Raw genomic sequence first — 12,022 nt, forward strand, 5'->3', positions numbered from 1 at the left:
TTGTCAAATGGACTGACAGAGTTTAGTCATTTTAAAGTTTTTTTTCAAGCAAGACTCAGATTGGGACAGAAACCTGATAATCAGAACTCTCAATAAAGCACCAGGACCCACATTCTGTCAGAGATCAGAGCCCTATGTACAATAGAAATCAGAAATAAATTATTTTCCTCTTAAATTCCATGCCTTCCTAGGAACCAGAAATGTGACTTCTACTCACTCAAGAGCAAGTAAAACATTTCCTTTACACTGTGCCTTCTTTGCCCAAAGTCAGAGGTATACTTTTGTGACTCAGGTACTATGGAAATGTTACCCCACATTAGTTGTTATTGTTCAGTACCATCAACTTAGAACTGACTCTTTTTTGAAGAGATGCAATTGGAAGCCTCTTCAGGCTCACAAAAACTATGGCCCAGAAAAGGTGCCATGTAAGCATCCACTTTCTAGGCCAGTAGAAACACTGTCCTGGCCCAGGCACTCTGCAACAGCTACCTCTTGGGCTAGCAGAAACTTCATCCTGCATCAGATGTTTTTCCTTGAACTATCGTCTACACAGGAAAGAAGTCAGTTCTAGCTAGATATCTGCCCTATCTACTTCTTGAACTAGAAGAAGACTAGGTGCAATGTTCCCTACCACCTCCTCAGCCAGCATTGTTGTCGTTGTATACTGGTGAGTTGGAACTGATCCATAGCTGACCCTCTGGTGGGTTTTCAGAGCCAGTTAATTGCACAGGAGGAGATTGCCCGTCCTTCTCCCATGGAGGATTCAAACCACATGCTTTCAGGATCACAGTGCAGCTTCTTGCCACCAGTGCTCCCAGCCAGCATTGTTGTTGTTGTTAATTGCTGTGGAGTCAAGCATGACTCATAGAGACCCTATGAACAAAAGGCCTGAAGCCTTTTGATAACTATCATGTCTCAAAGTTCATAGCATTTCCAGAGGCATGTTGTTTAGGAAGTGGATGCCAGCCAGCATTAGTACCTAGAAAACACCTTGCCTTTCCTCTCACCTCATGTTTCTCTATTTTTTTTTCTCCTTTCCCTGTTGTGGGTTCACCCCCTTTAGTTTTCTCTCTACCTAGTATTGGCTTTGCCTCTTCTCTTTCCCAGCATTCTGTGTGGGAGACCTGGTGGCTTAATAGTAAGGAATTGTGCTGTCAACCCAAAGGCAGACTGTTTGAACGTAAAAGTTGACCCTATTTGAAAGAGGAGCAATCTCCTCCAGTGTGATTTATAGGCTGTAAAAACCTCTTGGAGGGCCAGCTATGAATAAGTTTCAATTTGATGATGTATAATAACAAAAGCAGTGTTTTCTGTGTGTTTGCTAATTTTATTTCTTTTCTCAGATTAATTTTTTTGAAGGGGAATGTCCTACTTGGCTGGAGGCAGTAAACAAGCTCACATTCACAGATTAACATACATGATACTATTGTTGTTGTTGTTGTTATGTGCTGTTGAGTAGCTTGTGATTCATAGTGACCCTATGGACAACAGCCCTAAACTCTGCTCTGTCCTGTGTCAATTGCACTGTCTCTGACACACCATCCCTATTACCCCAGTCACTGAATCAATCCACCTCATAGAGGGCCTTCCCCTCCTGCGCTGTCCCTCCACCCTCCCAAGCATGATGTCCCTCTCCAAGGACCCATCCCTCCTGGCAATATGTCCAAAGTATATTAGACGGAGCCTCAGAATCCTTGCCTCCAAGGAGACTCTCTCAGTTTAACCCTCTCCAGGATGAATCTGTTTGTTTTCCTAGCAGTCCATGGTACCCTCAATACTCTTCTCCAGCACCACAGCTCAAAGGCATCAATTCTCCTCCTGTCCTCCCTAGTCATTGTCCAGCTCTCTGATGCATAACAAGTGATTGCAAAGACCATGGCCTGTATCAGGCGCACCTTAGTCTCCAGAGAGACACCGTTGATCTTGAGTACTTTAGAGAGGTCCCTAACAGCAGACTTTCCCATTGCAATACATTTTTTACTTCCTGGCTGCTGGTGCCAAGAGTGTTGACTGTGGAGTCAAGCAAACTAAAGCTGTGAACAATCTCAATCTCTTCACTATCCATCCTGATGCTGCCGATTGGTCCAGTGCTGAGAATCATTGTCTTCTTGACATTGAGCCTCAATCCATATTGAAGGCTGCAGTCCTTGACCCTCTGCAACAAGTGCTTCAGGTCCTCCTCATTTTCAGCAAGTAGGATTGTGTCATTTGCATGATGCAGGTTGTTGATAGATCTTCTACCAATTTTGACTCCATATTTCTCCTCATAGGGTCCAGCCTTCCAGGCGATAATATTACTCAGAAATTAAGGCAGATACAAAAGTATTCAAAATAAACCTGCTGTTCTTATGTTCCTACAAGTTGGAACCAACTCATTGATGACCCTCCAGGTTTTCAGAAGCAGTACATGGAAGTGGAGTAGATTGATCATTCTTTTTCCATGGTGTAGATGGTAGATTTGAACCATGTACCCTTGGGATTCTTGCAACTAGGCCACCAGAGCTGCCTAAAAATAAACCCACAGGACTGAAAATAGGTAGCAAGTCACATCAGTTTGTAAATGAGGACAACTGCAAAGTAAAAAAAGAGGGAATAAAAAGTGTATGTACAGATGTTTCAAGTGGAGAAGTCAAGATGAATTAAAACAATAAATTAGATTAATAAGTCAGGAAAATTAATAAAACTCATCAGAATAAAAATGAGGAAATTAATAAAGATTTAGTAAACACTAAAACAACAATGAAGGGAATTATTTTTAAAATAAAATGTATAAACAAATTTAGTCTAGCACAAAAAAGCATATGCAAGGCAGAAAGCAGCTCAAACATGTTTTACAAAAAGCCCATACAGCATAATGACAGCAATAAATTAATTCCTATCAATAATTAGGAAATAATAAAGGTTTTCCTTTTATGAAAATCAGGAAATCCAAGGATGCAGCTCATCTCCATGTCTTTTTAATCTATAGCAGAACAACAGTTTATCTGGGAGGCTGGGCTCTATGAGGAGGAGTGTGGAATCAGGACTGGAGGTAGACTCATCAACAGTCTGCGTTATGCAGATGACACAACCTTGCTTGCAGAAACTGAGGAAGACTTAGGACATTTACTGAAGAAGGTCAAGGACTCCAGCCTTCAATATTGATTGAAATTCAACATCAAAACAAAGATTCTCATCACTGGGCCAATTGGCAGCATCATGATGGTGAAGAGATTGAAAATTGTTAATAGCTTCAGTTTGCTTGGCTCCACAATCAACACTCTTGGCACCAACAGTCAGAAAATCAAAACATGAATTGAATTGGGAAAAATCTGTTGTCAGGGACCATGCTAGAGCACTGAAGAACAACGACATCAGTATGGAGACTAAAATGTCCCTGATCTAGGCCACAGTCTTCACAATTACTTGCTATGCATCAGAAAGCTGGACAATGACTGGGGATGATAGAAAGAGAATTGATGCCTTTGACTTGTGGTGCTAAAGAAGAGTGTTGAATATAACATTGACTCCTAGGAAAACACAGGTTCATCCTTGAGAGGGTTAAACCAAGCTGCTCCTTGGAGGTAAGGATTCTGAATCTCTGTCTGATGTACACTGGACAAGTTTCAAGGAGGTTCGAGTTCTTGGAGAGGGACATCATTGTTGGGAGAATGGATGAACAATGCAAGAGAGAAAGGCTTTGGATGAGATGGATTGACTCATGACTGGGGTTATGGGGGTAGGTGTATCAGAAACAATAAGGTTGGTTCAGGATAAAGCTGTTGTACATATTGTCACTATGAGTTGCAAGCAACTCAACAGACATAACAACTACAACATTAATAATTGCAGTTAAAGTAAATGGATAAAATGCACCAGTCAAGAGACCAAAAATAATAGAATGGGAAACATCAGGACATATGCTGTCTACCTTAGGCATAAAGATAAAAATAGGTTAAAAAAATAAGGATTAAAAAACATGTCAAGCAAATGATATAATGTGGATGTTATATCATTATCCCCAATGATCTGATAAACACAATACTTGTAAGAACTTTAGGTGTATGATGCAGCATTATTTAATTCCATCATGACCATGATTTAGTATAAGGGGAATTTCCCTGTGGTGTGGCATATAAGAAAAAAAAAAAAAAAGCTCAGTACGCTCAAGAAATAATCAGCAAGAATGGAATATGTCCTTTTGGACTCAGGCCCTGTGCTAGGAAGCTTCTTGAAGCTGGAGAATGCAAAAGCAAACAGAGATCTCCAATGAATGTAGAGTCAACAGACATGGAAGGAAATAAGGGTTTCTAGAACCCTCAGAGAAAAGGGGTCTTACCCTAGAGCTGACAACTTGACACCAACTGACACTAACACCGGAGTGGCAGCGTAACGGTTTAAGCTTCATGCTACAACCAGCCTGGATCACTAGTTTCCAACAGAAAAAAAAACAAACCCCAAAATATCAAAACACAAAACAAAACACCCCACCTGCATGCCTACAGTCACATGGGCCATTCCGCTGAGGGGTCCGAATCTCTGGAGGACCGTCTAGCAAATCTTTGAACCCACACGACGTAGAGGAATTGGGGAACTGAGATATGGGTGGAGCTGTTAATAGAAAATATGGACTTATACAATTGATTAAGCATTTGGGGGTCCATTAACCGGAAGCTTCTCATAAATAGCCTGTTATTAATCTTATCAGGACAAATTACACCTGGCTTGGGAGACACACTTTTTTTTTTCTCTGAACTGATATCCTTACTCTTTAGCACTTTAAAGACATACTTGACAGCAGATTTACCCAATGCAACACATCTTTTGATTTCTAGACTGCTACTACTCTGACATTGCTTGTAGAGTCAAGTAAAATAAAATCATTTGGAAACTGCAATATTTTCTCTACATATCATGATGGTGCCTATTTGTCAAGCTGAAAAGATTTTTATTTTCTTTTGCAAGAGCTACAGCTCTTCTTTACTGTCTGTAATTGCGGTTGTATAAACTGCATAAATGTAGGCTGTTGTAGAGTCTTTCTCTAACATTGATGCTACATTCTTATTCATATAGTTCAGCTTCTCAAATGCTCAGCATGCAGATTCAGTAGGTATAGAGAAGTGATACAATTGTGACACACATCTTTGCTAATTTTAAACCAGGCAGTAACTCCTTGTTCTATTTGAAAAACTGCTTCTTGGTCTATACACATATTTCACATGAGTACTTTTAAGTGTTATGGAACTCCCATTCTTCTCAGTGTTACTAAGAATTTATTATCACACACACACACACAGAGGCAAATGTCTTTGCATGGTCAGTAAAACGCAAGTAAACATCTTCCTCATACTCATTGCTTTCAAGCAGGATATATCTAACGTCAATAATGATATCCCTTGTTCCACAGCCTCTCCTGAATTCACCATGAATTTCTTGTAGCAATCTGTCAATGTACTGTTCCAGCAACTTAACCAAAAACCTTCATCAGGATTTTATTTGCATTCTATATTAATACTTTTAATAAATTTTGCATTCCGTGGAATCATTATTTTTATTTAAATAGAAACAAACATGAGTCTCTTCCAGTTGGTTGTCCAGGTCGTATAAATTTTTTACATAGATGAGTCAACAAGTCTAGGGCTGCATCTGTTTGTTCAAAAATTTCAATTGGTCTTCTATCAATTCCAGGGACATTACATTTTGCCTATGCCTTCAGTGCAGCTTGGACATCTACCTTCATTGTCATTGATTCTTGGTCATTTGCTCTTTCCTGGAATAATTCAGTGTGGACAAATAATTTTTGGAATCGTGACTTTGTGTATTCTTTTCATTTTCTTTCAGTGCTTCCTGAATTATTCAACATTTTCCCCATGAAATCCTTGAGTTCTTTAAATTTGAAAAATGCCAAACTTCTTGGGGGTTTTTTAAACTCCAAGTCAGCACATTTTGTTATAATACTTTGCCTTATTATCTCCTCAAATAGCACTTTGAAATCTGTTCTTTAGCTACAACTGACATCTTAAAAGTTTGTGAGCGACCATTCAAGGTGCAAATATTGCGCAAATATTCTCTCTCCTTGACTGAACCAAAGTAGAGGGAAGAAAATCAAAGATGTATAGAAACAATTAGTTCAAAGGACTAACATATCACAAGAATCTCAGCCTCTATAACTCTGAAACTAGGACTAGAACATGTTGGACTATTTCTATTGACTATTCTAGATGGTATCATTTTAGAAAGTCATGAATAGGATGAGAGAAAATTGTAAAACTAAATTAAAAATAATAAAAATGTCCTGATTTGTTGGTTGGATAGACACTGGAACTACTGAGACTATGATCCATAATCACCACTGAAGCCTAGAATTAAACTCACCTCCTAGGGCTTAATTTTCTGCCTTATAATAGACAGCTATTTATGGTGAACAATAACAACAGGGAGGTACACAGTTCTTAGAAGTATCAATTATTTATAATAAAGAGGGCTGCATTTGTTCAAGGACAGAGTTCAAAAAGTAGGATGGGATAGAAAAGAGGGATAAAAATGGCAAATACAAGTTATATGGTGAGATAAGTGAAGTTACATAGTATTAGACAAAATGAGTATTACTTGCATGGAAAAATGATTTGCTCAGTAAACTTTCATGCAAATCACATAACATTTTTTAAAAGATTAGGAGAAGACTTATTTTATTGTTACTTTCTCTAACCAATGATTGATTATTATACTGTCAAAAAGAGGTTGTTTCAGAGTTTTATCATAACAGTTCTGTAGTGCCATAAAAGAAACAAGACAGACTCTCCAGCAAAAGAATATTTTGCTTAAAAGGGTTTAATGAATATAGCCTATCCAAAAATATTTTGATAGGAAGGAGGCCTACAGTCTAAGACAAGCAAGCCATCTGAGGGAAGACAAATTAACCTCATGCTTTTCAAAATGGGACGTGTTGCTGTTATTCTTAGGTGCCGTCGAGTTAAGTGTGACCTTATGAACAACGAACCCGAACTTTGTCCTATCCTGTGACATCCTCACAATGTCTGACACAGTCAAGCCCATTGCTGAAGTCACTGTGTAAATCCACCTGTTTGAGGGTCTTCCGCTCTTTGCACATGCCTTCACCCTTCCAAGCATGATGGCCCACTCCAGGGTATATCCTCTCCTAGAAACATGATCAAAGTATGTAAGATGATGCTTCATCATCTTTGCCTCTAAGAAGCACTCTGGTTATATAATTCCCAAGACGTACTTGTTCTTTTGGCAGTCCACACATCAATTCTTCTCTCATCCTTATTCATTGGATGGCTCTCAGCAGCATAGCAGGTTGTTGGAAAGACTGTGGCTTTAATTAGATGTACCTTAGTTTTTAAACTCACATCATTGCTCTTTAGGATTTTAGAGAGATCCCTGACAGCAGACTTGCCCACTGGTATACATCTCCTGATCTCCTGAATTCTGGTACCAAGGGTGTTGATTGTGGATCCAAATAAGATGAATTTGTCGACATTTTCAATCTTTTCTCCATCTATCATGATGTTGCCAATCAACCCAGTGGTGATGATCTTTGTTTTCTTGATAATGAGATACAATCTATAATGAAGACAGAACTGTTTAATCTTCTACCAAAAGTTTTTCAAGTCCTCCTCACTTTCAGCAAGCAAAGTATGTTATCTGCATAATGTAGGTTATTGATGAGTCTCCCTCTAATCCTGATGCCACATTCTTCTTTATAGAGTCCAGAGTTTTGAATAATTTATTTAGTAAACAGATAAAATAGGTATGGAGAAAAGATAAAACCCTGATACACAACTTTACTAATTTTAACCTATGTCATGTCCCCTTGCTCTGTTTATATCTTGGTCTAGATAAAGGTTTTGCATGAGCACAATTAAGTGTTCTTGGATTCCCATTCTTTCCAATGTTACCTATAATTTGTGTTGATTCCATTATAAAATTCCATTTTATAGTAAATAAAACACAAATAGATATTATTCTGGCATTCTTTGCTTTCAGCCAGGATCTATTGACATCAGTAATTATATCCTTGGTCCAAAGCATCTTCTAAATTCAGCTTGAATATCTGTCAATTTTCTATCTATAGACTTGTTCTAGCTGTTTTTTCATGATCTTCAGCAGTATTTTGCTTGGATGTGTTATTAATTACATCATGTGATAATTTAAATGGGACCTGATATTCCCATAATGTTACATACTACACAACAGAAAATCATAATACGGACATACTATATTTTCATGGAGTATATATTTTCATTTTATAAAGGGGGCTGGTAAACATAACTTTTTAAATTTAAAACACATATTAACATGATTAGAAAGAAATAATATTTTTGCAGAAGTTTTAAGACAAAAATGTAAAATGATATAGAATATCTCACTTATAAGTATTTTGTTTCGGTGTTTCAGCAAGATGTCAGACTAAGCAGATGGCAAGCTAGAACCTCTAAAACTAAGACAACCCAAAACAAAGATTACAGATGTTGATGATAATCCATGCACCCTGTGTTTCACAGGAAATTATTTTTCAAAAGTAATCAAGCATTGAGGAGGTTAAGAAATTGAATGAAGACATCTATTAAGGAGACAGACAGAACAGTGAATAGTCAAGGTACCTAACACTGTCAGACACTGTAAACTTTTACAAGCAGCTTTTGGATCACTACAAAAAATCAGAACTACTCTAAAGCCCACACTAGTAGCTCGTTGATGACAAGAAAGATGCAATCTTTTCCTTGTACCCTCTACCCTCTCAGGGATCAAGGGAGTGGCCCCCCCAATCACCCACCAAGTGACCTCAGTGTTCTCACAAACCTAGTCCTTGCTCCACCTGAGTCCTGGCTTAAAATAATGTGGTTTTATCATCAAGAAGGCACTCAGCTTCATGTTAAGAGACTGCTCTCTTCCTACTGTGCTGATGGAGTGTGTTGTGCCTGGTGATGAGAGTGTGTATAGTCTGCAGGCATAGACTAATAGAAGTACCATGTCTGACTAGAGTCCTTGCCACAAACCATAAGGATCATAGGAGACAATATGGGTCCAAACTGAGAAACCCTAGGGAGCTCTGGTGGCCTAGTGGCAAGAAGCCACACTGCAACCCCAAAGGCACATGGTTTGAGGCTACCAGCTGCTCCATGGGTAAAGGGTGGACAATCTCCTCCTGTATCATTAACTGCCTCTGAAAACCCACTGGAGGGTTGGCTATGGGTTGGTTCCAATTCAACAATACACATCAACAGTGTACAATGTAAGTAGGCTTGTAAATACACACCCAGAAATGAATGACCAGAAGAGAACAAAGTTAATGAATGGAACCTTCTAAAAATCAAGTTTCTGTGCATATCAAAAACTTTTTCCAAGAGGGTGAAAAGAAAACATACAGATTTAAAAACAAACAAACAAACAACAACAACAAAAAACCCACAAAGAAAATGGTAATGGCATCTCAGACAAGTTAGGTACTCATAGCTAGTTTACAGGACCTCCACAAGAAAAAAGACTGATAACTCAATCACAAAATGGGCAAAAGATTTTTCACAAAGGAAGACATTTAGATGACCAATAATATGTGAGAAAATATTCAAAATCATTAGGAATCACTAGAGAGATGCAAATCAAAACAACAATGAGATACCATAATATCCCAGCAGCAGTATTGGAGTTTAACAACACAGCAAACAATACATATTGGAGAGCATGTGGAAAGATTGTAATTCTAATGTACTGCTAATGGGATTGTAAATTATACAACCACTATGAAAAGCAGGTTGGCTCTTCCTCAAAAAGCTGAACATAGAAATCCCATATGATTTAGCTATTCCATTGCTAAGACTATACCCCAAGGAAATTGGAACTGAGAACGAATGGAGATTTGTACAACTAAGTTCATAGCAGCATTATTCACAACAACAGGAAAACGGAAATAACTCAAATGCCTATCAACAAATGAATGAATTGAAAAATTCTAATCCATTCACATAATGGAATAATATGCAGTGCTAAGGAATAACAATTTTGTAAAATACTGTATAACATGGGAGAGTCTAGAGAGCATTATGTGAGTGAAATAGCAAAGTCACATAAGGACAAACACCTCATAGACCACTATTGTGAAAATAGGAGGATAACCTAGCAAAATACATACAAATGTGCAAAAGGGGAAAGTGAAGGAGAAAAGGGGAGCAAAGAAAGGGGAATACAGAAAATCACTGGGATAATAGAAGTTGTGGGTAGAAAGGTGATGAAGGAATAGAAAAGGTTCAACAGGGACTTGAAAAGACAGGCTGATAGTAGGCAGAGATCAATGGTAATTATATAAAACATAATGTATCACAAACAACTCGACGGCACATAACAACAACAACAACATATACATATAAGACAATGTACATGAGAGAAACACAATGTATATGAATCATTGTGTAAAAATTCAAAGCATATACATGAAAAATGATCTACATAAATGATTATATGTAAACCAATAAAAAATGTCTTAATAAAATAAAAAATTATACATATATATTTTTTGTAAGCTCCTACAGCTTCCCTTCATGTATGAGTTGATCTTTCTTTTTCTTTAAAACACTTTGAGAAACATAACACGATTCTAATTTTTTTATTATAGCAGTTTTTCTCATATGTGTATAGTTTATATTGCCAAATAAACGGAAAGTTCCTCAAGGACAAGGATTGCGTTCTGTATTCTTATTGCATTTCTACTAGTGTTCCTCTCACAAGGGCTCTGGGTCAAAGCTGTTTTTTGAACTTTAACTTCTCAAGAAGTCGAACTTTTAAAAAAGCTACCTAGCCCTTAAGGAAAGAGGAAAAACAAGCGACTGAACCACTATAAATAGTGATACATACATACTAGCAGAATGCATGGATATTTATGTTCTATAATTTCATTATGTAAAGTATGTTTCTAGAAGATCTTAGAAAGTCTATTGGGATGACATAAAATAGAAAAGAAAAGCATATATCATGGCATGATGCTCCACAAGGCTGCAAAGCAGATTCCAAATGACTAGAAACACACCTCCTAGATTTTCTTGTTTCTGATCTCTCCTTACTGGACTAGAATTCAAAATAAAAACCAAAATAAACAGGAAGTGCTTTGGAGTGCTCTAATTTGTTGACAGCAGAAGGTTTTCCATTTGTTAGCACATTACAATTTTCATATCCTTTACCTTACCCTGCATTTTTACTTAGTGCTGCTGACATGGCCTCTCAAAAAAGAAGCTTAATTATTTTCCCTTTTTATTGTCAGAGAACTCCCCTTTTCAGAGTTTTTCAACATGAAGTCCAAACACACACCTGGTGGAAAAATGTTATCTATCAGGTGGCTAATGTGCTCATAAAACACATAAATAAGCTGATCACACACACACACATACACATGACTATAAATATATAATGTTTTCTGTATATACTGAATGTTTGCCTTAAATTACATCATGTAACATTAAATTCTATTTTGTTGGATTAGAGTTGTTTTTGTTGTAATTGTTATGTGCTGTCGAGTGGCCTGAGACTCATAGGGACCCTATGTACAACAGCCCTAAACCCTGCCCTGTCCTGAGCCAGTCTCAATGACTCTGACACACCTACCACCATTACCCCAGTCACTGAATAAATCCACCTCAGAGAGGGTCTTCCTCTCCTGCGCTGTCCTTCCACCCTCCCAAACATGACATCCTTCACCAAGGACTGGTCCTTTCTTGCAACATGTCCAAAGTATGTCAGACGAAGCTTCAGAATACTTGCTTCCAAGAAGCAGCCTGGTTTCACCCTCTCTAGGTTGAAACTGTTCTCCTAGCAGTCCATGGTACACAGTCAATATTCTTCTCTAGCACCACAGCTCAAAGGCATGAATTCTCCTTCTATCCTCCCTAGTCATGGTCCAACTCTCTGATGCCTAACAAGTGATTGCAAAGACCATAGCCTGTATCAAGTGCACTTAAGTCTCCAGAGTGACTCCATTGCTCTTAAGTACTTTGGAGAGGTCTCTAACAGCAGACTTTCCCATCGCAAT

This window comes from Elephantulus edwardii, unplaced genomic scaffold (assembly GCF_000299155.1).
Source record: "Elephantulus edwardii isolate Elephantulus edwardi_28Jun2011 unplaced genomic scaffold, EleEdw1.0 scaffold00040, whole genome shotgun sequence".
In the NCBI taxonomy this organism is placed as follows: domain Eukaryota; kingdom Metazoa; phylum Chordata; class Mammalia; order Macroscelidea; family Macroscelididae; genus Elephantulus; species Elephantulus edwardii.